The sequence below is a fragment of the Protopterus annectens genome, chromosome 4.part0 (assembly GCF_019279795.1).
Source record: "Protopterus annectens isolate FY-2018-M chromosome 4.part0, PAN1.0, whole genome shotgun sequence".
Lineage (NCBI taxonomy): Eukaryota > Metazoa > Chordata > Ceratodontiformes > Protopteridae > Protopterus > Protopterus annectens.
In genome coordinates, this window is record NC_056733.1 from 965062680 (window position 1) to 965090448 (window position 27769).

Here is a 27769-nt window from a genome sequence, read left to right on the forward strand (position 1 = left end):
AGTCTCTATCTACTTTACCTAGTTTCCTGTCTAAAACTTCTTTACATCTAATTTCAACATCCTTTAGTAATTTGTGGTACTTTTCATTCTCTAGTTCAACAGTATACAATAAATCATTTGTAATCCCCTTATTAATATTGTTTATATCAATAAACAATTTCTCCATTTCCTTTTCATTGTTTTTGACAATTGCTCTCAATGTCAAATCTACAATTGTCAAAAACAAAAATTAAATCATTGTGAAAATCTGTACCATTAATAACATTGTTTGGGTACTTACATACCCTAAAACCCTTTGGTACTATTTTCAGTTGTAAACAGTGCTTCAAATATGAACAATCCATTTCCAACATTTTGTATTTAAAAAGATAATGATCCAAGTCATTTAACATGGTATTGTAACTCACATTAGTGCTTGTATTACACCGTTTAGTGTTAAAGTCAAATTTAACATTTAAAAATTCGGATAGCCGAAATTCGCTACCTGAAAGTACTCTGTCCCTTTCTGCTGATAAATGCGAACCTCCTCGCTTGTCTCCACCTCTCGTTTCTTTATTGCCTCAGTAGTGTTAAGAATAGTAATGTGGGGAAAGTCGTCCAAACTACTGTTGGCAACGTTTTCCCCTCGTTCACTGACTTCTTTAGGCAACATTTCTTTGCGTGAAACACCAACTGCAGGCACATTGCATTGCTGAGCCTCTTCCTGGTTCCCAGGTATCAGTGGTGACGATAACAGCGTAGCTAGAGATTGGCTGATTGGAGTCAATAGTGCTACCAGCTGTATCAACTGACCGATAAGTTTACGAATCTCTCCTGTTTCAGATCCTCTGAAGGTGTTGTCCATGCCAGCCCTGGATTCCATCACAAACTGATAACCAAAAGCAGGGACCAATGGTGCAAAAACAACAAAGAAACGAAAGAAGGCACCACCAACCAGGAATGAACACGAACCAATGAAAGGATCCAAAAACAGTTTATTCCACAAACGCTAGTACTGTTACAACACGTTTTCATCATCAACCTCCTCAGTGAATGAAAAGCAACCACTAACAACCCTATATGTACACAAACCTACTATCAATTGAATCAATAAATCAATTCTTAAAAACAGTTAATCAATTAGTTAATTATTCTAAAATAAACATTTTCACAAAGTAAAACTCGTACATTTAATAATTTAATTAAAACCACATCTAATAGTCACACCAATTTTAGAATTCATCCAAAACTTTTAATAAACAAATAAAATAAAATGAAATAAAATAAAAATAAAAACATTTGATTCAATCTTTTAACTTGTAATATACTGTGTATGACTCCATCAAGTGGTGAAACTAAATATGGCATTTAAATTAAATAGTAAAAATGTATGTACATAATCTGTATAAAAGCTTATAAGAATGAGTTTAAATGATCATTTTGAATTGACTTTAAATGAATGTTTTCACTACATCCTATATGTATTAAATTAATGAAACAACGATAGAAGTCAAAGTTTAGCAGATCTAATTTTAAGTATAGGTGCAAGAGATACCATTTCATTAAGACCCGGAGGTCTACTAGAATCCAACACAAGTTGCCAATAAAGCTCCCTATACTCAACAAGTGTTTCTCAATTCTAGAGGCATCAAGAAAATCTTTGACAAGGAATGGAACAACTTTACGAAAATTTCAGACTTGAAGTATATTTTTGAAAAATAATTGGTTTACATATATAGAAAAGGCAACACCATTAAAAATATATTAGAGAGGGGCTCAGATCAAGGTAATATACTGAGTGGTAAAAAAGAGAAGAAGGGTTTATACAAATGTGGGTGTTGTAATTATTGTACATTTTTATCAACAGGAGACTATTTAAATTCCAGGAAAAGGAAATTAATGTTGAATACTTATGCTAACTGTAACACCAAAGGGATTGTTTACATAGCAACTTGTAAGGTATGTGAATCATTTTTCATTGGGAAAAGCGAAAGGAAGTTAAAGCAGAGGATCTACGAGCATCTATATGAAATAAGAACAAAAAATTAGAAAAATGCACTATACAAGCACACCACCACTTGTAAAACATCTGGCTTTCAATTTTTTATCTTGGAAGTGGTTGCGATGAGTCCAAGGGGTGGTATGTGGGAAACACTTGTTGAGTATAGGGAGCTTTATTGGCAACTTGTGTTGGATTCTAGTAGACCTCCAGGTCTTAATGAAATGGTATCTCTTGCACCTATACTTAAAATTAGATCTGCTAAACTTTAACTTCTATCTTTGTTTCATTAATTTAATACATATAGGATGTAGTGAAAACATTAATTTAAAGTCAATTCAAAATGATCATTTAAACTCATTCTTATAAGCTTTTATACAGATTATGTACATACATTTTTACAACTATTTAATTTAAATGCCATATTTAGTTTCACCACTTGATGGAGACATACACAGTATATTACAAGTTAAAAGATTGAATCGAATGTTTTTATTTTTATTTTATTTCATTTTATTTTATTTGTTATTTATTAAAAGTTTTGGATGAATTCTAAAATTGGTGTGACTATTAGATGTGGTTTTAATTAAATTATTAAATGTACGAGTTTTACTTTGTGAAAATGTTTATTTTAGAATTAACCAATTGATTAACTGTTTTTAAGAATTGATTTATTGATTCAATTGATGTTAGTAGGTTTGTGTATATATAGGGTTGTTAGTGGTTGCTTTTCATTCACTGAGGAAGTTGATGACGAAAACGTGTACAGTACTAGCGTTTGTGGAATAAAATGCTTTTGGATCCTCTCATTGGTTCGTGTTCATTCCTGGTTGGTGTTGCCTTTTTTCGTTTCAAGTACCACTGAAGCTTCCTCCTGTACAGCCTGGCTAGGGACACCATGATGATACAGGATGCCATTATCCCAGCACACTGAGGAATTCTCTGGCTGTGATGCACTTTTTCCTGGATTTTTTGGAAGTAGTCTGTCAAAAAGGTGAGGGAGGAAGGCCCTCTAAAGTAGAGAGTCCAGACATGCCCCTAGGAAAACTATCTGGTTGGGACAATCATGGATTTCTTGAGGTTTAGTATGAACCCCAAGGAAGTCGGGAGGTCCTGTCTGAATTTCAGATCTTTGTGGATTTTTAACAGATCTGTGGCTTGCATCAGGAAAGCATCCAGGCAGGGGTAAATCTGGACTCTTCGGTCCTGCAGAAAGCAACAGCAGAAGCCAAGCACTTTGTTAAAACCATTAAAGCCACACACAATCCAAACGGCAGTGCTGAAAATTCAGTGACTGGAGCTTGCTTTGAAGCGAAGAAAGCTTGTGTGCGACTTTTGTATGAGAATGTGCAAATAGTTGTCTTTTAAGTCTACTGAGACCATGAAGGCCTGAGAAATCATCATTGGTAGTAATTTTTGAAGGGTCAACATTTTGAATGTTGGCACCCTGAGAAACTGATTTAAGTTGGACAGGTCCAAAATGGCACCCATGCAAATGCTTAATAGTTGCATACCGCCGAATCATATAGGTTCATAGGTTCATAGGTTCATATGGCTTGGCACCCCTTTAGTTTGAATAAAAACTATGCCCTATCATTTTGCTGTGCCTCCCTGCAATCTCCCATCCATTGGTCAAGATTCCTCTTAAACAGAGACCAGAGGTGCTCTGCCGGAGTCTCTGGGTGATGATCTGTCCCCTCAGCACGTTCTATTTATAACCGTGTCAAGGTTTAAAGTCTCCATCCTTGTGGGTTCTGAGGGGATCTAGATTTTTGAAGGAAATTCATCATTCAAATCATGGGCCTTTATCCTTTTGGTGAGGAACTTTGGGGCCTTTCAAGCTGCAGCAGGTGTCTATATACCAATGCACTGTATGTACATGTACTCAAAGCGTGGATCTCACCATACCCAATACAACCAAGATGCTCTCCTCCAAAAAGAGAAACAAATCTGGTGGTCCCCTGCCATAAACAAACTCTACAACAGAAGGAGGAAACGGATGCGGAATAAGGTGAATTCCCAAGACTAAAAAAATTCCCTTATCAGCATCAACAAAATGTTGAGATCCCTCATCAAGTTCTCTAAAGCCATCTATGAAAATAGAATTGCAGCAGACAGTAAAGACAACCACAAGGCCTTCTATAGTTGTGTAAAAAATCTCCATGGCAATACCCTGATTTGCTCTGAGCTACTGCACAATGGTACCTCCTATACTGAGCCAAAAGATATTGCCGATATACTGGCCAAAAGACTCCGTGGCAACTCTACCCCCCCAAAGGACCAATTACAATACCAGTAGACTGCCAGGCACCCAGTATTACTGCTGCACAAGTTAAAACTGCGCTGTCCAAGGTTAAGAATACAGCTTCTATGGGACCTGGCAATATCCCTGGCTGTGTTCTACATGAACTACAGAGCAAACTGGCACCTCACCTGTGTGCCCTGTTCAACCACAGCCTCACCTCAGGCTTTGTCCCTACCGAATGGCGCACTGCTACAGTCATCCCTCTCCTCAAAGGAGGAGGGACTACAGACCCTAAGAACTATCGCCCCATTAGCCTGACGAGAATGATATGCAAAGCTATGGAACGCATCCTCATGGACCTAATAAACAAGGATACAGGGAATAACACAAACTGGGTAAAAATATCACAAAAACTAGAAAAACAAAAAACTGGAGGTCTTTGCAGGGAGTTGAAGTTGCTTCAATGCACTGCAAGGACTTCTCCATTTTTTTGTTTTTCTAATTTAAGGATATAGGGACTCTCCAAACTCTGGATCCCACACAGTTTGGTTTTGTGAAGAGCAGATCATGCCTGCTCAACTTGGTCGTCTTCGAGTCAGTCACCAGCGCTGTGGATGAAGGCAAGGTGGTTCATACAACCTACCTTGATCTGGCCAAGGCCTTTATACCATTCCCCACTCAGGAATCACAGAAAAACTCACTAAGCTAGGCATCAACACATACATCACTAGGTGGGTTGTAAACTGGCTCACAGATAGAACCCACAATGTGAAAGCAGCCGACTCCAAGTCAGAGTGCCGACCAGTCACGAGTGGAGTCCCACAGGGTTTGGTCCTGGGTCCTCTCTTGTTTGGTATCTACTTCTCTGCAGTCCAGGCCAACACGAAGGGACTCTGGCTGACCAAGTTTGCAGACAACTGCAAGTTGGGAGCTATTATTAACTCCCCAAGTGATGTTGACATCCTCCAGAAAATGCCTCCCTGAGACCGACTGGTGTCAGAACCATGGCCTTAAGCTCAATGCCAGAAAATGTGTCATCCCCTTTGGGAAAAAAAAACAGTTCCCATGAATTACCACATCAATGGTAGTCCACTGAACACACAAGATGTTACAAGAGATCTGGGAACACACGTTAACAGCAACTTCTCTTTTGACCACCACATTGCCACTGTGGTCAGAAAGTTCTTCTACGTGGCACATCTCATTAATAAGGGTTTGCATCCAGGAAGAAAGAGGTCATTGTCTTCCTCTACTCTTCCCTCATTAGGCCAATCATTGAGTACAATGCCCAATTTGGCATGTACCTCACTAAAGACCTGCAAGAACTGGAGAGGCCGTAAAAGTACCTCACAAGAAGGATCCTAGGCTTTAAACATTTGCCCTATATGGACAGACTCAAAATAACTCCCAACCATTCTCTGTCTTATACCGCCTACTTAAGAGGCTATCTCTGCTTGATTTACAAAGCCATGTCTGACCCAGATCTGTTAGAAATGTTACATCTACAGAAATCCCAATTAATCCGCACCACACACTCCAGAGACCTCAACTTCATTACCACAATCAACAGAACATGCTGGAGGGACAGGCTCATAACTCAGAAACTGCCCATGATATGGAATAGACTTGCCATACATGTCAAGCAGAGCACCTCACTGCCCCTCTTCAAGAAAAATCTTGATGAGTGGATAGGAAATAAAAAATTCACCCCAGGGATCATTCCAGTGGCTTTACTTGATAGAGGCACTCACTGGGAACTAAGGTCATGTAGCAAGATGCCAGGGTAATCCTATGGGCTAGGCTTGTAAAGGCTCCAGGTCATTAGCCTAGTACACACCTATGAACCTATGGGATGCCAAGAACCTTTCTTCCTGGGGACTAGGAACAGCCTTGAGTAAAACCTTTTCTCTTTTAATTCTTCTGGAACTAGCTCCAACACTTTATGGGAGCACATAATTTGAATTTGTTGCCGAGCCTGTGATTTCTGATTCTGTGGTACATCTGGGTAACCCATGGATTAAAGTCAGCTCGTAATCATTTAAAATAAAGTCTAGAACCCACTGATCTGAAGATGCAGCCCACATTTTGATGTAAAAGTGACAGTCTTCCTCCTAGTTTTGATGTGGGGATGGAAGGGTGGAGCAAGGACAGAGGGTCATAATTGTTCTCTGGCAGGGGCTTGTGGCCTAGAACTCCCTTGCCTGCAAGTCTCAGAGGTCCACTGCTTTGATCTTTGCTGCTGAGGTCTTTGCTTGGGGGAACCCATCCCTCTGAGACCTCCTCTATTTACTCGTAGATTGGGTGGGAAAGGACCAATGCTTAGCAGGGAAGTTCTTGCTGAACCTAGGAGGCTGCACTTGCAGACAGTCCTTGACCGTTTGCACAGGCTTGGCCCTTTCCTCCATCTTTTTAAGGACTGCGTCGGCTTCAGGTCTTTTCTCAAGGGGTGCATCCAAAGGGCTAGCCTTTACATGATCAGGGAGAGACTGCTCCAAGCCAAGCAGGTCTTCTAATTACTGATCCAGTGACCGCTGACCTGTTGGAGGCCTCCATGGCATCATACCCACAATGCAGGGAATGTTTGGCTACCTGCAAACTGGAGTGGTGCAGGTCTAAAAGTTCCTTGGAAAGATTTTTATCCTCTAGGGTTGATCGAGTTTTACTGAGAATGGTACTTGATCACATGGAATTGACATTTGAAGGCCTCAGAGTAGAGGAAGTGTATACTTTCGTTCTAAACCTATCAAGGGCTCTGCCCTTTGTCCATAAACAAAGGGTTCCTGGAGGAAGTGGCTCTAGCCCCTTTAGTCCCTGGACTGACCACTTCTGGGTCAGCAGAGGGGTTGTTACAACAGATATTTAAGTGTGTCTTGTACCCTGCAGAACCGGTCTGATTTTCTAGGGGCAGGTGGGAGGGAGTCAGGATTTAAGGAGGCATCCTGGAAAACATCCTCCACCCCTTCCAAAATGGGCAAATAGCCAAGGATTTGTGCTCAAGGAGGTCCACAAACTCCTCAAATCTTTTTGGCCAGGGGGTATTCTTGTGCCTCCCACTGAAAATCCTGCCTCATAGCATGCAGTATCTCTCCAAAGGTGAAATCCTCTGGTGAAGCAGAGGGAAGACTTTCCTCTGGAAGAGGGACCTTCCTCTGATCCAGATTTCTCCAAATCAGAATCTTCTGATTGCAATGGGTTTGGAAAAATTTAGGATGGGAATATCTTTATTTTTCCTGAGGTTATAAAGTACAGTTGTGTACACTTAATGCAGATGTTAGAGTGTATTCGCTGTTACAGTCATCACACTTGGGTTATCTGCCTGCAGGTATAGCCCTCAGTCGGCCCGAATACCAGAGTCTTGGGATTTCTGCGTCACCTCTTCCATGACATCAGGGGTATAAAACATGCAGCCCCGATACCATTACAGCAGTTTTTCTTGCCCCAGATATTGGGAGCCCCCAAAATAGGAAGCAATTACACGGCGTTCCCATCTGATTTCTACCCTCTTTTATGCCTCACCTATCTTCACTAACCTTAAGAAGGCCAACCTAAATAAAAAGATACTGTACGTTCTCTAATACTGTAGGAAGGATATGGAATCAGCTACCCACTGATTACCACTCTTCAAACAAAACTCAAACTATACTTCCAAAATCACTGGCTCTGCTCCTGCAGGACTGACTGATCTCTTCCTTCTTTCCCTATACTACTAATATCTTGTATTTCTTCTGTAACTCCTTTCTGAGTCTCTCATGCTACTTTTTCTCCAACAGATTATCAAATATATGTTGCTAATCGTAATTGTTTTGCAATGTTTTACTGAATAATAATATTTTGAGTGTTTTTTTTTTTGTGTTACTAAACATATATTCTTTTTGTACTGAATTTATTTTATAATTTGTCTCCTTGTAATTTAGTATCTAAAATAAATAAAAAATAAATAAAAAGTAAATACCATAGCCATAAGATATTGCCAAAAAGAGGATAGTTAGAAAGTATAGAAGAGTCAGGGGGCTGGAGGGAGGGTAACCAGGGCTGCAACAGTGAATACACTCAAGCATCTACATTTATGTTAAGTGCACACAACTGTACTATGTTCTTCGTGTTTCACTGTTGCAGTCATCACACATGGGTTGCTTCCCAAAGCTGAGGAAGGGTTGAGGCAGTCAAGTAATAGTAGGGCTGGCTAGCAGGTCTTGTAAGACTGCTGTGGCAAATCCAGCTCTGGATTTAGAAAATACAGGTAAGTGGTAATGCTTGGTGAAGGTGTGCACAGAACTCCAGGTTGCAGCTTCCAGGATGTCCCTGGTAGGGACTCCCCTGAGAAATGCTGTAGATGTTGAGGTAGCCCTAGTGGAATGAGTTCTGATCTCCTGTGGGGTAGGTTTTCCATGGTGTTTGCAGCAGAAATGGATGCAGTGCGCTATCCATTTGGAAATGGTTTGCTTTGAAATGGCCTTGCCCTCTGCCCTTGTGGCACAGCTGACTAGCAGCTGGTCAGATTTTCTGAAAGGCTTAGTCCTGTCAAAGTAGAACATGAGTCGTCTGTGTACGTCCAAAGAGTGCAGGATTCCTTTCCCTTTTATTCTGAGGATTAGGGAAAAAGGCTGGTAAATGGATGGATTGGTTTACAGCCACACTGGATACCACCTTGGGCATAAAAGATGGTTAGTCCTAATGGAAACCCTGTCCATATGGAAAATAATGAAGGGTTCCAGAGCCATTAGTGCCTGTAACTCAAGACACTCTTCTTGCAGAAGTGATGGCTAGAAGTAAGGCTGTTTTCCAAGAGAGGAATGTTAACTCTGCTGTAGCAGCAGGCTCAAAAGGGGGAAGCATGAGCTTCTCTACTACAAAGAGAAGGTCCCAGGCAGGGGTGGGAGCTATCGTCGGGGGTCTTAAATTGTTAGGTCCTCTCAGGAACTGTTTGATCAGAGGGTGAAAAAAGAGAGGTGGCTCAGTATTATAATGAGCTGAGATGGCAGAGGCATGAATCTTAATAGAAGAGAAGGATAGGCCTTTGTGGAGCAGTTCTGCTAGGTAGTCTAGGATTTGAGGTAAGGTGGGCACGGATGTGTCCGTTCCTTGAGACTGGCTCCAAGAACAGTATCTTTTCCATTTTTCTGAATAGGATTTCCTAGTACTACGACTTCTGGCCTCAAGGATGACATCCAGCACCTGTTTGCTGAGGGTGTATTCAGGGAAAAAGCCAGGCTGCGAGGTTCAGGGTTTGCAGCTGAGGATGTAAAATATGTCCTCCCTCCTGGAACAGCAGGGAGGGGGTCTGATGTAGGCAGGGTGGCACTACTGCCAGACTGCATAGGAGTGGGTACCAGTGCTGGCGGGGCCAGTCCGGTGCAATAAGGATGGTCCTTGATTTGTCCTGTTTGAGCTTGAGTAGTACTTTTGAGAGAAGGGGCAGGGGAGGTAAGCATAAATTGAAAGGTTTTCCCATGTAAAGGACAGGGCATCCACTTTCTATTCTTGGCTGTGGGGATTTCTGGTGCAAAATTTGCCCAACTGATGGTTTTGGGGAGAGGCAAAGAGGTCCACCTCTGGTGTCCCCCACATGTGGGTTAGAAATTTGAATGAGTTGGGTTCCAGTCTCCACTTGTGTGGGTCCAGTAGATTTCTGCTTAAGCCATCTGCCAGTGACTTTTGTTTGCCTGGCAGGAATTGAGCTTGCAGGTGCATTTGGTTGCTCACGGCTGGGTTACACAGGGCCACGGCTAACCTGCAGAGTGGGTAGGAATGAGTTCCTCCCTGCTTGTTCATGTACCACATAACTGTGGTGTTGTCAGTCTTTATCAAGAGTTGTCCTGGAAGGATAAGGTATTTGAAGGCTGTCAGAGCATTCTGTACAGCTAACATTTCCTTTTGATTGATATGTAGGTGAATTTGTCCACGGCTTCATTAGCCCTGAATGCATTTGCCAGCCATGAGTCCCCCCCCTCCCCCCATGCATACTCTGTTGTCAGGGTTTGGGCGGCGAGGGGTTGAGTGAAAGGGAGTCCCTTGTTGTGGTTGCAAGCCTCTGGCCACCAAAGGAACTCTGCCCTTAGACAAGGAATGATAGCAATAATTGTTTCCAGGTCCTGAGAATGTTGGCACCAGAGACGTTTTAAGTACTACTGAAGTTTCCTCATATGTAGTCTTGCATATGGAATTAGTAGAATGCATGAGGCCATGAACCCTAGGGCTTGCAGTATTTTTCTTGCAGATATCTGGGTTCTGGTGGCCATTAGTTTGAAGTAGTTTGTCAAATAAACCTGCTTTTCTGGAGTAAGGAATGTCATCTGGGAAGTTGTGTTCAAGCTTGCTCCCAGGAATAAAATCTTTTGGCTGGGCACCAGATGTGATTTCTATTTGTTGATGGTGTACACCAGAGAAGTTAGAAGGCTATTTACAAATGCCAGGTGCTGAAGTAGCAATTCTGACTGTCCGCCTGAATCAGGCAATCGTCCCAAGTATGGATAAATTTGGATTTCGCTCTGCCTGCAGCATGCAATGGCTGGAGCTAGGCACTTTGTGAATACCCTGGGCGCAGAAGATAAGCCAAAGGGAAGTGCAGAGAACTGATAGTCATTGTGAATTTCTTTCATAAGGGGGTGGCTTACCACTCCCTGTTTTTGAGGGGGGGGGGGTCACTCCATTGTTTAGATCTCTGTCTATCCTGAGACTGTAGCCTTGGTTGTCTGTTGTCCCTGGGTTTGGGCTGAGAAGACCTGGTAGGGACTGGAAAGGACTAGTTTTTTTTGAAGGCCAATGGCTACTGAATCTAGGTGGCTGCACCTTTAAGAAAGCTTTAACAGTTTGCATAGATTTAGCTTTTTCCTCCATATTTTTAAAAACGTCTTCTGCTTTTGTGCCAAACGTTTCTGGTTTAATGGAGCATCTGGTAATTTTGCTTTGACATGGTCTGGCAAGATTTGTTCCTTCAGCCAGGCATGCCTTCTCACTTCATAACCAGTGACAGCAGCCCTGCAAGATGCTTTTAAGGCATCAAAACCACACTGCAAAGTATGTTTACTGACTTGGTTTGCAGAATACATTAACTCTTGTAAATCTTTATTTTCTGCAAAATCTGGAAGAAACATTTTTTGTTTAATTTGTTACATAATATGCTGCTGGTAACTTCAACATGTGAAACTTGCAATTTAAAGCCCTGATGGCAAGAGTTGCAGAGGTATATACCTTCTTACCCCATCTGTCGAAAGCCCTTGAGTCCCTGTCCAAAGGGGTAGGAGTTTTGGCTTCAGTAGCCTTAAGACCTTTAGGTCCCTGGGAAATGGTCTCTGGATCCACAGTGGGATTCTTAGAGAGAAATTTGAGGGAGTCAGGTACTCTGTAGTACTTGTCAGGATTTCTTGGGGCTGGTGGTAAAGTATCAGGAGTAAGACTGGATTCCATGAAAACATCATCCACAATATCCAGGACAGGAGGTATAGCTAGAGGCCTGTGGTGATGCAAGTCTAAAAATTCGGAGTCTCTTTTTGGACTGTGGGCAGTCTTGGCATTCCCAGATGAAATGCTCTTAAGGTAAGCAAGGTTTCACCAAAAGAAAAGTCCTCTGGAGGGGAGCAGAGGAAATGGAATCTTCTGCATCTGAATCCTCATAGGTAGACAAGGGTATGTCCTGGTAATCACAGGGATCAGAGTCATCAGACTCATGATTTGTTGAATCAGAATGGAAATCAATTATTTGTCTTTTAGAGGGGGAAGGCTGGCTTCCCCTAGAGTTCAGCCATTCTAAGCATTTGTTTCTGTGGCATGGGAGCTTGAGCATGCATTGTGGTCATCTGTTTTCTAGGCGTAGTGCGAACTCTGGGCCTGAGAAACTCGGTCGTTTTAATCTGAAATTAAGTCAGTTTAATACGAACATCGGAATGTCGGAATACACCCTCAGAAGCCGGTGCCTGCACAGCAGCTCCAGACTCATCCAAGGTAGAGACATCCGCAGGTTCCATAATCGAAGAAGCATCTTGCAGCATACTGGACTCTGAATGGGTCTCGGCAGAGGCCTGCGGAATCTTTAGACGTGGGTATCGGGGATGTGAAAGTGCCTCACTGAGTACCATCAGACTGGCAACTAGCTTAACGGAAGCATCGTCAGCAGTTTTGGACCTATGCAGTCTGTCTTTATCCTTATTTTTTTCAGATCGGTAGTCGGATGGCTTACTGAAGCCATTTCGGAATACGGAGAACAGCAGCGAAAGAATTTAGCAACAAAGATAGCCTGACGATGAATAGTTTGGGCGTTAAGGCACAAAACAGACAGCGAGGGACATCGTGGTGTGGGCCTAAAAAGGTGATACAGTAAGAATGAAAATCCCTGCGAGGTATTTGCGTTCCCCAGGCAAGACAATTAACTTTTTCTGACATCGGTTGGAGCAAGAAAAAATAACCCCCAATGGGATACTTAGCTTTAGAAGACTTCAGGTTTGAAACTCGGTAGTACCCGACCGGCACTTGCAAACTGCTTCTGCTTCGGGTTCCCGCACGGCAAGAAAAGCTGATGTAATGGCGTCGGCTGCATGTTTTATACCCCTGATGACCTGACGCCATGCAAGAGGTGACAACATCTGAAGCATAAAAATCCCAAGTATCTGGTATTCAGGCCGACTGAGGGTTACCTGCAGGCAGATAACTCAAGTGTGATGACTGCAACAGTGAAACACGAAGAACTTCCCCTGTGGTCTGTCCAAACCTCACAAAGTTAAGTCTTCAGCCAGTACGTTCAGATCCTTGTAACTGGGAGCCGGCAGGCCTAGATGAAGGCCCTGCCAAATTGCTCTTTGGAGTCGTTTTGGCCTTAGGCCTAGGTGCATGCAGTGCCCTGGTGCCAGAGTCTCTGGGTTGAAAATAAAGGTCTACGCCCACGCTGCTGTATGTGCCATCAGTTTGTAAGTTCTTGTCGAAAGCTGCGGCCTGCTGAGTGGTCTCAGACCCAACTGATGAGCCAAAGGTATGTGCTGTAGAAGTACAAGGGACTGATGGCATTTCCAACTCTAAATGGGTCTCAGAGGTCTAGATTGCGGTTTCAAAGGTTGAAGGGGGCTACGAAAGTGCCTCACCTTCAACAATCACAAGTCTAGTAAGAAGAGTCAGAGGGCAAATGATTGTTGTCCAAAGACCTTAGCTTATGCTTAACCTTTTTTGCATTTGGGTAATTCAAGTTCTGGATGACTGGGAGACACCACTGGACACGACTATTCAGATGCCTAATAGTCCTAGCTTTAAACCAAGCATAAAAACGACAGTTTAGGCCTAGATCACGATGTCCTTAACAAGTGATACGAAGTGAATGGAAGCGTCTGCATGAGATTTGTTACCACAGTGGCAACAATTATTTATTTTACCCGACACAAATTAAAGAAAAAGGAAAGGAGTTCCCCAGTGGGGTGTTTATCTGTCAGACGACTTCTCTTGTGTGGACCAACCGATGCACTTGTACACTGCTTCGCGCTCCGGTGGCAAGAAAAAAAGACTGAAGTGAGTGACGCAGGCTGGCTCCCTTTATACCTGAATGCACTGATGTCTGTTAGGGTGTCCATCATGTTAGGAGACGGAGAGAGTTTTCTCTGGTAGGTGGGCTGGCCAAGGGCTTTCACTGCAGGAAATCCCAACAATCAGGACTGCAACAGTGAAACACGAAGAACATGAGGCAGATTCTCTGCTGTAGCTGGTAGAAGGCCTTTTAAACTGAGTTCTGACCAGCGGTCAAGTCTGTCCTGGGCGTAAAAGCAGAACAAATGAGATTCTCATAGGCAGTACACACACACTTAGGGCCTGGGTCTCACTGAGGGATTTTCTGCCCATATGCAGTGAAGTTTTTTGAATCCTGAAGCCTCGTTAGGCATTAAGGAAACCTAAGCAGTAATCCACTAGACGAAAAAAAAAACACACACACACAAACAGTAAATTCTTTAGCAAGAAAGACAGATAGGAAATGACAGACTATTTATTTCACCAGTAGCTAAATGTTTTAAGAGCCACATTTTTTATATATATAAAGGAGGGAAAAAGGCAGAAAATAGCACATAGCAAATAAAGCCTGTACTATATTACTAACAAAACTACTGATGACGCTAACAGCAGGAAACAAAGATATTTCACAGAAAAAAAAGAACCAAGAAAGGGCTTATCTTTACCAAAACGGTACGATATTACTAACAAAACTACTGACGACACTAAAAGCAGGAAACGGAAAGATATTTCACAGAAAAAAGAACCGAGAAATGACTTACCTTTACCAAAACGACCAAAGTGATTGAGCCTCAAAATCGCATTCGACTGCAATGGCTTCAAACAAGCTTTGGCTAAATGACAGACTTGCACAGGTCCTTGTGTCCTAGCAGCATCTGACAAAGGTTTGTGCTTACTAAAACTGCCTACGACCTGAACAGCTGCAGTAAGCTGCTCCTTACTCTAAGTAGTACATCTTTTTGAGGTGCTAGGACCCTGTTGTCCAGATGATGGAAAACTGGGGTACTCTTTAGACGGAGGTAAACTGCTCAACCACCATGGACGTGGTAATGGGGGCTGTAGCAAGACCAAACGGCATGGCTTACAACTGGCAATAACAAGCCCTGACCCTGAAGTGCAAGAAATGTATTGGATGTCCTAACTACCCAGATATGCAGAGGAAACCTGGAGAGCTAGACATCATACTGAGTCTTCCCTTCCAGACAGATGAGGGGACTGACTGCATGTTGACCAATCAAAAGTACAAGCCCAAGGTCTTTAGTTTTAAAAACCAAAATGAATCTTGAAAACTAAAAAGAATCTTAAATCGACTCAAGTTTAAACTGCTTCTGGTCTGGTGTGATGTCTTGTATGGCTTTTTAGGTAACAGGTTTGCCAGGTCATTTTAATGGGGTGGGGTATCTGAATGGAATATGTTTGCTGTCCCAGTATGTATAACAGGAAAATGTCATAGCATTTGGATACTATCCACCTGAACAACTCTGTCCTGCATGATGACCTGCCATGCAGAAAGCTGAAGGAAAATCTGACCGCCTCTAGAGCAGGACAGCAGGTTAAGTCCTCAAGAATTCTGCAGCTGTGCCCAGGGAAGGAAGGCTAAGACACATCCGAATATATCTGGCACTTACTTTTCAATGACGTCATCCATTCTAGAAACCACCGCACCTGGTCTACCTTCTGTCAGAACACTGCTCAAACAAGAACAGCCGATCCATCAAACCATACATTCTGGAATTCACTGGGCTTTTGATAGAAGTCAAGAACTCTGGTCCTCAACAGCAGCAAGAGCCTTACCTTCCTGATCACTTCTACTTAAAGTAATTTTCATCAGATGTTCAAACAGATATGAGTCACCAATAAGTGGCACTGCTGAAACACATTTTGAAGCCATTTCAACCATGGTGACAAATGTCCATGCCTTGTTCAGCTGCTCCACTGTCTGCATTACATAACACTCTCAGAGAGGGTAGACACTTCAGCTATGGCAGCCACCTTTGTTACAGGTTCCCACTGAGCAACTTAATCAGCATGTCAAGGATTTTCTCAGTCAAACTGTACTGATAATGGGCCATGTGTATCAATTAAGTGCCTTTATAAATACTTTCTAAAGAGGTCTAGTGTGCAAGACTCCTTGTCAGAGGGATGGCCTGCTGGGCTCTCTTCTACATGCTATTTTTTTGAGGCGTCAGCTACAGCACCTTTAGACAGCTAGATGGGCCTTCCTCCATCAAGGGCAGGAGCGAGATGATTTTGTATGGTCTCCTTTTAACAGGTGCCATCACATCTTGATTCCTGCAAAACCCTCAACACAACCAGTAATACCATGATGTCTGCAGGAAGGAACCACCCAAAAAGCTGCCAGTATGAGGGAAAACCTTCAGAATCCACTCTTCCAGGGATACTAATAAAATGGTCACAAACCATCCGCTGGAGGTCGTCGGGGGGGGGGGGGGCCCTCTCTTTCCAAATCATAATCCAGGGTAGAAAGACTCTGTAGGAGAGTCCAGGTCCTGCCTTCTATATGTCTTCTTCTTGGGGCTTGGAGGGAAGAGGAATCTGCTTCGAGCTATCCCTGCACTGACTGCTGACTAAGCTGTCAGAATGAAGAGCATCTTGAGGTGGAACTGATGCTGACAGACTCTAAGATCTCATCCAGCCTTTGGGTTTGCCTCTGCATTGTTATGTCTCCATGCTGCTGGCACTGAACTCTGTACCAAAGGAGCCGGCAAACTTCTTAAATGTCAAAGAAGCAATATCACCTCTCAATACCAAGAATAGCAGTGTTCCTCAATAACTACGCCCAAGTGTCAGATGTCAATGTGCTTGATAACAGCCACGAGGGAATCTGGGTGAAACTAGTAGCACCAACCCACTATCAGTAATGGCTTGGACCCCAATGACCCTAATAAGTTCTGTGCCATTGTTACAGTTGCAGAACAATGGCATCAACATGAAGGAAGGAGTCAGAGGCAGAACAATCTGCCCCAAATCACCTGGTACTGATGCACAGCCAGGGAAGAGATACAAATATAAGGAAGGGAACTTCTCCTGCCACCCTAGATATTGAAGCAGAAGAAAGCGTGTTCATCTCAACTTCCATTTTAGCAAGTGCAATCTTCTACTCCCATTCAACACTGACTGAGAAGCAGCTGAAACACCTGGATGAACAAAACGGTTTTGGAAGAATGTCTTTATTCCAAATAGTTTCCACTCTGAAAAGGAAGTGTGAAATTAAGTCTTTCTAGCGAGAAAGTCTGGAATCACATAAAACTCCAATTGCCACACTCATGTAGAAGGAAATCGCTCACGTGGAGGCAGAGCAGAAGAGTCCTTAGGAGACACCTCCACCTGTAGCAACTCTGACATGAAAGGGAAGGCCTACCAAAGTCCACAGACCAGTCAGTTTATTGCCCCTTTCCTGAAAAATCCAAAATGTAAACACTTGAGAAATTTCTCAACTCTCCCCTAGCTGTACCACTGCACCCCGAGCAGCACACCATGCGAAAAACGTGCTCATGAAAGGGGATTTACAAACCACCTGGAGCTCTTGCAAATCCCTGGAGCCTTAACTATGGCAGGAACGAACAGCAAATAAAAATTTCAAACAATCCTGACATTAAAACAAGGCTGATATATCACATCAACCAAGAAATGTTGTAGTCCTGGGCAAAAAGACAAGACAGTGATCTGCAGCAAAAGGAAAGCCATTCACAAGACTAAATAAGGACATCCAGAAACCAAAGAGCAATGGAAAGAGCTACTGGACAAGTCAAAACATTTACTACATAAAAAAATTACAAAGATGGAGCTGTCTTAACTGTGCTAAAGGAACTACAGAGAGAACAGGTGTGTGTAGTATATTACAGGAGCTAGTGGAAGCCGTTGATGGACAGCATATGACCACCCTAGTGGGAGGCAAAGCCATCTAACTGGAGAAACCCAATACTTCCCCATGACCCTGAAAAACAGCAAAGTAAGCCAGCAAATGGTGACGTTGAACAAATTCAGTATTAAATATATCAGCAAAAGAAACAAGGAAAAAACAGACCTGTTTCGGCTAATATAGTTACATAGTTACATAGCCTTCCTCAGTGTTAAAGAAATAAAAAAAAAAACAAATTCCTTTTATGCATGACAACCACAAAAGACAAACTGATTGGTCAAATTATAAGTGCTCATTGAGACCTGGTGGAAAAAGTCCACCCAATTTAATTATCCACTTCATTTCTTTGGCATCAAGAATATCGTGCCATCCTGCTTTAATCTGTTGCCCTCAATCTTATCTATTGCCATGAATCTAAGAAGCTGTAGAATGTACTAGGGAATGTTTGTATAGTGCACTAGTGGGCTTCCTTATCCTGTCACCAATATGTTCAGATACTCTTATTCTCAGTGGTCTCGAAGTCTGACCCACACAGAATGCTGAGCAAAGTACAGTTGTGTGCATTTACCATAAATGTAGATGTTCGAGTGTCTTCACTGTTGCAGTCATCACTGTAGGGTTCTTCCTGCCGGCAGGCAGTCCTCGGTCGGCCAGAATCCCAAAGTCTGGGTCTGGCATCGGCTGTTCAGTCATGCTCCCTGATGTCAGAGCGCTAGGAGTAGAAAGCTGCCAGCCGACGCCATGTTCTCCAGTTTTTCTTGCCCCAGGTGTCAGCTGCTCAAAAATGAAGGCCAATAGTAAAACAAAAAAGTAACATACAACAAACCCCATACCCTGAAGCAAATACACCTCAGAAGAAGGGTGAAGAAGGAAACTACACTAAAGAAAGTGCAAGAGGGTACAGGAGGGAGGGTAACCCAGACTGCAACAGTGAAGACACTCGAACATCTACATTTATGGTAAGTGTACACAACTGTACGATGTTCATCGTGTTTCACTGTTGCAGTCATCACTGTAAGGTTGAATCCCAAAGCTGAGGTAAAGGGTGGCGGTTATAAAGTAGAAGTGGCGGCTAGAAGGTCCTGCAAAACTGCAGAAGCAAAGCCTGTGCCCTAGACTTAGAGTAAAGAGGGAGATTATAGTGCTTAGAGAAAGTATGCACTGAACTCCAAGTTGCAGCTTCCAAAATATCTTTGGTAGGTACTCCCCTGAGAAAGGCAGCTGAAGTAGCAGCAGCTCTGGTAGAGCGAGTCCTAATCTTTCCTGGGATTTGCTTTCCATGATGAGAGTAACAAAATCTGATCCCATGAGCAATCCATTTAGAAATGGTCTGTTTTGAAATAGCTTTGCCTTGGGAATTTGTTGCATAAGAAACAAACAGTTGCTCTGTTTTCCTGAAATTCCTGGTTCTGTCCAGGTAAAAACAAAGTTGTCTGTGTACATCCTAGGAATGCAAGATCCTTTCCCCCTTATTTTGTGGATTAGTGAAAAAAGTTGGCAGTTGAATAGTTTGATTTAAAGCCACTTTGGAAACCACCTTAGGCATGAAAGGTGGATTAGTCCTTAAAGACACCCTGTCTTGGTGAAAAATAATATAAGGTTCCACAGCCATGAGAGCTTGCAACTTGGAGACTCTCCTGGCTGAAGTCAAAGCCAGCAGGATAGCGGTCTTCCATGATAAATACTTAATTTCAGATGTGGCAGCAGGCTCAAAAGGAGGCAGAGTGAGTTTTTTCAGAACATAGTTGAGGTCCCAGGCAGGTATGGGTGGTGTCCTAGGGGGTCTTAAATTCTTTGCTCCTCTAAGATATTGTTTCAGAAGTGGACGTGAAAAGATTGGAGGATCTGTATTGTATTGGGCAGAGATAGCTGAGGCATGTATTTTTATGGAGGAGAAGGATAAACCCTTATGAAGCATCTCTGTCAGGTAAAGTAAAATCAGTGGGATATTAGGAACGAGGGGATCCGAATCCTGAGCATCCAGGTGCAAAATCTCTTCCATTTACTTGCATAAGATTTTCTAGTGCTAGGCCGTCTGACTTCTAAGATGACATCCATGACCTGTTTGGGAAGGAAAGGATTAATCATAGACCCTGAATACGCCAGGCTGCGAGTTTTGACATGAGAGTGCAGGACCTGGCCCTGGTGTTGGGACAAAAGATTTGGAATCTGAGGTAGAATCCAAGGAGGCTCCTGGGATAGATTCATCAGTGTCGAGTACCAGAACTGACGAGGCCAATTTGGGGCCAGTAAAATCATCAACTTGGGCTTGTCCTGCTTGATCTTTAATAACACCCGTGGAAGAAGAGGTAGTGGCGGAAAGGCATACCCCGAGAGGTTTCTCCAACTGAATGATAGTGCATCCACTTTCCATGCTAGTTTGTGAAATGTCCTTGTGCAAAAAATCTGTAACTGGTGGTTGAGGGTTGATGCAAATAGATCTATGTCCGGGCAACCCCAGGCTTCTGTAATCATCTTGAATATTTGGGTGTCTAGCATCCACTCGTGTAGGTCTGACAGGTTCCTGCTCAGGCTGCCTGCCAGAGTATTTTGTTTCCCTGGCAGGAACTGTGCTTGTAGATTCACATTGCAAGCAAGAGCTGTGTTCCATAGAGTCATGGCTAGTCTGCAAAGGGGGTAGGATTGTGAACCCCCTTGCTTGTTTATGTACCACATAACTGTGATGTTGTCTGTCTGTATCAGTAGTTGTCCTGGTTGTAGAAGATCCCTGAAAGCCAAGAGGGCATTTTGTACAGCTAACATCTCTTTTAAATTGATGTGTAGGAGCTTCTGATCCTCTGTCCAAAAACCTTGCAGACCTTTTCCCTGCAAGTGGGCTCCCCATGCGTAATCTGAGGCGTCCGTGGTTAACACTTGGCTGGCTGGAGGCAGACTGAAGGCTTTCCCTTTGTTGTGAAGACATGCCATGGCCCACCAATGGAATTCCTTTTGTAGGCAAAGCAAGACAGCAATCTGTGTGTCTAGACTGTGGCAATGCTGGGACCATACACTTTTAGGTACCATTGTATTTTCCTCATATGTAGTCTTGCATTTTGTATGAGACGGATGGAGGAGGCCATGTAACCCAAAGCCTGCAGGAATTTCCTTGCAGTTAGCTGAGTTATTGACGCCAAGGTTTTGAAAGTTGAAGCCAGCTGTAGTTGTTTTTCGGATGTCAGGAATGCCATCTGGCTTGTTGTGTTTAGAAAAGCACCCAGAAAAGTTATCTGTTGTGTGGGTATCAAATATGACTTTATGTTCACAGTGAATCCCAGGTACTTGAGAAGATTTTGAACAAATTCCAGATGCTGGAGCAAGACATCCTTGCTGTCTGCTTGAATAAGGCAGTCGTCCAGATAAGGGTAAATCTGAATTCCCTTGAGTCTGCAATAAGCTACTACTGGTGCCAGGCACTTAGTGAAGACCCTGGGCGCAGAAGACAAGCCAAAGGGCAGCGCATAGAATTGGTAATGTTTCGAGCCGGCCTTGAACCGGAGGTATTTTCTACACTCCTGTCTGACAGGGATGTGTAGGTAAGCCTCCTTTAAATCCAATGTCACCATCCATGCATTTTTGCTCAACATTGGCAGGAGCTGCTGCTGCAGGGTAAGCATCTTGAACTTTGGTATCTCCAGGAAAGTGTTTAAAACTGACAGGTCTAGGATGGGTCTCCATGAATTTTGCTTTCTGGGAACTAGAAAGAGCCTTGAGTAAAAACCTTGCCCAGTCTCTGATTGTGGAACCAGTTCTATGGCCCTCGTAGCCATGAGGGATCCCACCTGGTTTAATACCTCTGACCACTGGTGTTTTGGTAGGTCTGGCCATCCGTTTGGTCTTGGCAAGGTATGAAAGTGGAATTTGTAACCCCTTGAAACTACATCCAAAACCCACATCCCTTGGGTTATGCAAGTCCAATTTTGTTGAAAAAGAGAGTGTTTTCCTCCTAGAGGGGCTTCCAGGAGAGAAGTTCCTGGAGCCATGCAGGGGGAGTCACTGAGCCCGTTTTCTATAAGACTGAGGTCTGTCCTCTCCACCCCTGGGGGTGGAAGCACTCCACTGTCTAGGTCTGTGCTTGGGCCCTCCCTCTGGAGCACCTATATCTACCCATCTGAGGCCTGTCCAAGCTGGGAAAGGACCAATATTTAGTTGGCCAATTTCTGCTAAATCTTGGGGGCTGAACTTGTAAGAAATCCTTAACCGTTTGCATGGATTTTGCCTTGTCCTCCATTTTCTTTATCACCTCTTCAGCCTTATACCCAAACAAAACATTATGCTGAACAGGTGCATCCAGTAACTTTGCTTTCACTTGATCAGGTAAGTTTTGTTCCTTTACCCAAGCATGCCTTCTAATGACTGTGCCAGAGGCAGCCGCCCTGCATGAAGCCTCCAAGGCATCAAAACCACAGTGTAAACCATGCTTCCCCACTTGCTCAATAACATGCATCAAATCGTGTAATTCCTTATTATCTGCACATGCAGAAATGGTACTTAGCTTTTGTTTCATAACAGACAGCAGGAATTGCTGATAATTAGCATATGAAATTGACAATTTAAAGCTCTAATAGTTAAAGTAGCAGAAGTGTACACTTTTTTGCCCCATCTCTCCAAAGCTCTAGAATCCTTATCTGTCGGAATAGGGTTTTTAGCTGGGGCTGAAGGAAAGGAGTCAGGAGTTAAATTAGCCTCAGAAAAGGCATCATCCACAATATCCAAAATAGGTGGAATAGCCAGAGGTCTATGTTGGGGAAGAAGGAAATCCCTAAGCCTTCTCTTAGATTCCGAGTACTCCTGTCCTTCCCAGTGAAAATGTTCTCTCATGTCATGTAAAGTTTCCCCAAAAGAAAAATCCTCAGGGGGAGAAGCTGAAGGAATGGATTCCTCAGCATCAGAATCCTCATAAGGAGGGAAAGTATATTCCTGTTCAGAGGAAGACACTGAAGAAATAGATGCCTGATCAGAAGATTCATAATCCAATTCTTGCCTTGGCCTTTTGTCTGGAGGGGGATGTGAACCCCTAATCATGGTTAGTAAGTCCTCCGCCATTTTAAGTAGCTGTTTCTGAGATTTGGGTCCTGGATCAGAAGAGGCCTGGGCTGGTGTCCTAGATTTAGCTCTGCCTTTATAAGAAGCTGTGTAGGCCTGAAAACCCCCACAGAAGCCGGTACCTGCACAGCGGCTCCGGACCCATCCGAGGGAGCATTGTCCGAAGGTCCTGCAGCTGGAGTGTTCAAAGACCTAGCTGGCTCCTCGTGGGAGTCCGTTTCGGCAATCGGTTTTGAAATGGCCAACGACAGAGGCTGCGAAAGCGCCTCACTGACGACGGCCGAACCTGTAGCTGGCTCTGCTAGTAAAACGTAGTCCGATTTGGACCTCGGAAGCCTGTACCTATCCTTGCGTAGTTTGTGAACTCAGGTAGTCGGAAGCGTGTTAGACGACATTTTATAATTAAATTGCCTATCAAAGTAGTGAAAAGCAAAATCGTACCTTCGCTTAATCGTACACTGGTTAAATCTAGCACAAAACCGACAACTAGCTACGTCATGGTCAGGGCCTAAACAAGGAATACAGTAAGAATGAAAATCCTTATGAGGTATTTGCTTCCCACAAGAAATGCAATTAACAACTTTTTCTGACATCGGACTGGAGCAAGAAAAAAATTTCCCCAACTGGGGTACTTAGCTTTGTGAAGAAGAAGCAAGTCTTCGCACAAGCACAAAAAAATATATCAGGAGTCAGCCGACTGGCACTTGCGAACTGCTTTCACCGCACGGCAAGAAAGACTGGAGAACATGGCGTCGGCTGGCAGCTTTCTACTCCTAGCGCTCTGACATCAGGAAGCATGACTGAACAGCCGACGCCGGACCCAGACTTTGGGATTCTGGCCAACCGAGGACTGCCTGCCGGCAGGAAGAACCCTACAGTGATGACTGCAACAGTGAAACACGATGAACATCTGCATGCAGCCAAATAAATTATCCAATCGCTACTGCAGTTAGCAAAAAATGTGACATCAAAAACATTTCCTGAATTTTGACTCAAATTGTTTAGACTTCATAATTCTATTGCAATGACTACAGTGGCCACAGGGAAAAAGCCCAATAAGAGTATCCCCCAATAAAGTTGTTTGTATACCAGTGTGACTCGAACTTCTGGGTCGTCGTTTGTAGCGACTCTAATGGGAGCCCAAATTTCTGACTCTATGAAAAGAAAACTGGCATTTCTCCTGAAGAAAGTAAGATAAGTTATAATCAGCCAACAAGATGTTCCAGTGCCTTTTTACATTATTCATAGAGTGATCAGTTACTTGTACGCTATTCATAAGTGTGTCCGTGTTCCTTCCACATGTGGCAACCAACCTGATATCAGAGTGATTAGTTACTCGTATACTATTCATGTGCGTGTCCGTGTTCCTTCCACATGTGGTAACCAACCTGATAGAGTGATTAGTTACTTGTTTTTCTTTGTGTTTCAAAAGGTCGCCTCTGTTTAATGAGGTAGCCCAGTTACTGGCAGTTAGAACTTGTCCCCATTTTGTAGCCTCTGTCACAAAATCTCTTGGTAAGGTCTTTCTTAAAGTATTCATAAGTGGATTCCTGTGAGCAGATTCATCTCATTCTTATGAATTGTGACTTTGGGATGTTCCTAGCTATATGAGGTGGATGATAGCTGGATGCATGGAGAAGGGAAATGTACTGTGGATATTTGTGAAATACCTCAGTTCGTAAAGTATGATCTGTACTTCCGGTGATTAACATCAAGACAGGTTATTTGTTCCAAACTGTAATTCACCATGAATTGCAGGCCCCATTTCTTTCCATTGAAACGGCAAACAAATTCCAACAAATAGTCCACGTCCAATCTCCATACCATCCAACAATCATCCAAAAACCTCCTCCAAATGTCCATTTCCACCAGGTAAATGTTATGTGCATTATCATAAATCAAAAGTTGTTCAACATAAGCCATGAAAATGTCTGCATATATAGGGGCAAACGAAGCCCCCATCGCTGTTCCTTTTGCCAATAGCATTGTTCCTGGTAGAAAGACATTTTTGGTAAGGACATGTTCAGTGAAGCATATCAGGAAGGTGTTGAAACCAGGTTGAGAAATCAGATTTGTACAGCCAATATTCAGTGGCTTCCAAACCGCATCACTATATTGGTGTACACTGCACTGACATCTAGAGTAAATAATAACCACCCCTGTTCCAATTGGGTTTCAAAAATAATCTAAAGAAATTCAGTAGTGTCATTGATTCTTGACCGGATCCATTTTAGTAGTAGCTGCAGAAATTTGGTGAGAAATTGTGAGAGGCTCAGTAAGTGAACTTCTGTCCGACACAATCAGTCTGCCCGGTGGGTTACAAGGGTCCTATTAACTTAGGTAAGAAATAAATGTATTGATTCATAGGATCCGACACCAAAATGATACAAAGTAGTGTCGGAGATCATTCCCTCCTGCCTAGCAGATAATACGAAATCATCAATCTGTTTTTTAAATCTAAATGTTGGATCCAAAGGCATCTTCACATAATGTCGCCCATCGCCAAGTTGTTTTTATGCTTCAGTATCATATTGAGCCCAGTTAAGACAACTGCCCCACCTTTATCAGCAGAGAGAATAACCAAATCATTGTTGTTCTCTAAATCATGTAGGGCCTCTAGTTCAGTCTGAGAGATTGTTAGCCTTATAGCTCAACTCCCACGAACAGAAATGCAAATCCTTCAATACACTTGTGTGAAATATTGAACACTGTGGTGCATGGGTGGTACAAATTGCTGGAGCCTTCCTATGTCCTGACAGAGTGCTCTTCAAACTATCTGGAGATATACAGAGCTGAGTATATTTTTGTGGCACTTAATTGTTGTGTACTGGTAATTGTTTGACTAATTTTATATCACTGCTGGCTGACTTCGGAGTTGTGCACTGTTATTTTTGCTTCACTATACAGTTTTTCAGATCTCTGCTGAAGGTGTTGGTTTTCCCCCACCCTCCGTATTCCTGTCTTGTTGTTAAATTTGGAGGTTTTTGCAGTTGCCCCCACCCACTGTAGATATGATCTGGGATACTCCCCCCAGTCCCATCTCTTTACCTCATTCTACCTAATAGACTCCTTCTGCACTTGTTTTTAGTCATTTTTAATTTTATTGCATTTTTTAAACTGTCTGATCTAATATTGCTACATACTCAAGTGTGCTAATTTGTGCTGCATTTGAATTGTTTTTACTGCTGTTTTAGCTACGTCTGTATATATGTGTATACATACATATATATATATATATATGTGTGTGTGTGTGTGTGTGTGTGTATATATATATATATATATATATATATATATATATATATATATGTGTGTGTGTGTGTGTGTATATATATATATATATATATATATATATATATATATATATATATATATATATATGTGTGTGTGTGTATATATATATATATATATATGTATATTTTACACACATACATATATACATACATACCTTTCCTGTAACTAGTATAGTCCACATTCAGATTTGCTGTATCCAGGACTTTATGTAAGTTTCTGAGCCCCCCCCCAGCTTTCTGTGTTGGAGGGATGCCTTCTAGCTTATCAGTGGGAGTGGTAAGCACTAGGTAACCTATCTACCACATAAGGAGTGGTTCTGGCCCAGAAATTGTAGTTCTTGGCTGTTTGGGCAGTTTTTCCATCTCTCTCAACCTTCTGATTTAAAAGCCCGCATTTGCACTGGTTTTCCCCCCTTTCCTGTAACTAGTTTAGTCCAGATACAGATTCTTAGTTTTAGCACTTGAATTTGCTTATTCGTGATCAGCACTTGTTCGGAACTTGTAAGCACTAAATAACCTACTAATTACTACAGCACTCAACCGTCCTCATTACCTAGAGGAAAACAGCTCTTGTACTCACTTTCCTCAATTATCTAGAGGAAAATAGTTTTTTATTCAGGCATGTCCAAGGGTCAGCTCCAAGTGTTCTCTCCTGTCTATCTGATGAATCTGGGCATCTTGGGGCAATGTAGAAACTGCCTCATGTACACAGACAACCCTCTTCTCCTACCACCCAACACTACAACCTGTGAGAGATGCACTTATCTAGCCAAACTGGAGGTAAAGCTCTCTCCAATCAAGACTGACCGTCAAGAGAAGGTAAACACTTGCACCACACCACACTCATCACATAGTCTCACTAAATCGACACCACCAAAATCCACACAGAGAAACAAAAACATTCGCGGAGGCTCTCAATAATAATCTGCTCAAGCAACAGAGACCTCCAAAGCAGAAACGCAAGCAACCTCCACCCCCCCCAACACAACCCAAATGACACATAGCCCACAGACTCAGTGTGCCACTCAACCACAGCCAATAAGGCAAAACAACGTACCCAAAACACTAGTCATATGTGACTCTCTAGTCAGGCACACTGATGTCCCACTCACCAGGCTAAACAAAGAGAAGGTTACTGTCAGCTGCCTGTTGGGTGCCAGGATCCGCCACATAATCCACACACTCAGGTCACTCCACAACAAGTACAAATACGACTCTGTCATTGTCCATGTTGGTGTGAACAACCTGAGACGTACCTCCCTGGACTACATGGAGAGAGACATGGAAGAGATGTCCGATCTTTTAGCCCAGGCAGGTATGACCCTAGCCCTGAGTAGCATTCTGCCATCACCCAGAATGATGCCGCAGTACAAGGACAAAATGATTGACTTCATCAATTGTCTAAGCTTCTGGTGCCATTCTAAAGGGATCCAGTATCTGTCTGCCTGGGATGACATGGTCGACAGACCACGATGCTTTGCCAGAGATGGCCTGCACCTGTCACCCCTGGGATTCCGGATACTGGCTACTGTTCTTGCAGCATCTATAGTGCCTATTTTAGGCAAGGTTCAAATGACAAATTAACCACCGTAACAGAAACAGGCACGCAAAAACTGAGGGTGATGCTACTCAATGCTAGAAGTCTAAATCTCACAATACACTCACTCGAGGCACTCCTTAAAATGGAGAACATCGATATCTGTGCAGTGACTGAGACCTGGTTCAAGGCTCCAGAGGGCACCCCTGCACTACCAGGCTACAACTCATACCACACTTTTCGGCCATGTAACCTGGACCGGAACATCAAAGGCGGAGGTGTGTCCATATTCATTAAGGATATCAACACC

General features: G+C 43.0%; 1 protein-coding gene and 1 pseudogene across 2 annotated transcripts in view; both read right to left on the minus strand.

Moving 5' to 3' along the window:
* The window catches only part of CNOT6 (CCR4-NOT transcription complex subunit 6), a 1957714-nt gene that overhangs the window by 900491 nt on the left and 1029454 nt on the right, over nt 1–27769 (minus strand). The gene's annotated exons all lie outside the window — the stretch shown is intronic.
* Nucleotides 998–27769, minus strand: part of LOC122800100 — a 66202-nt pseudogene continuing 39430 nt past the window's right edge.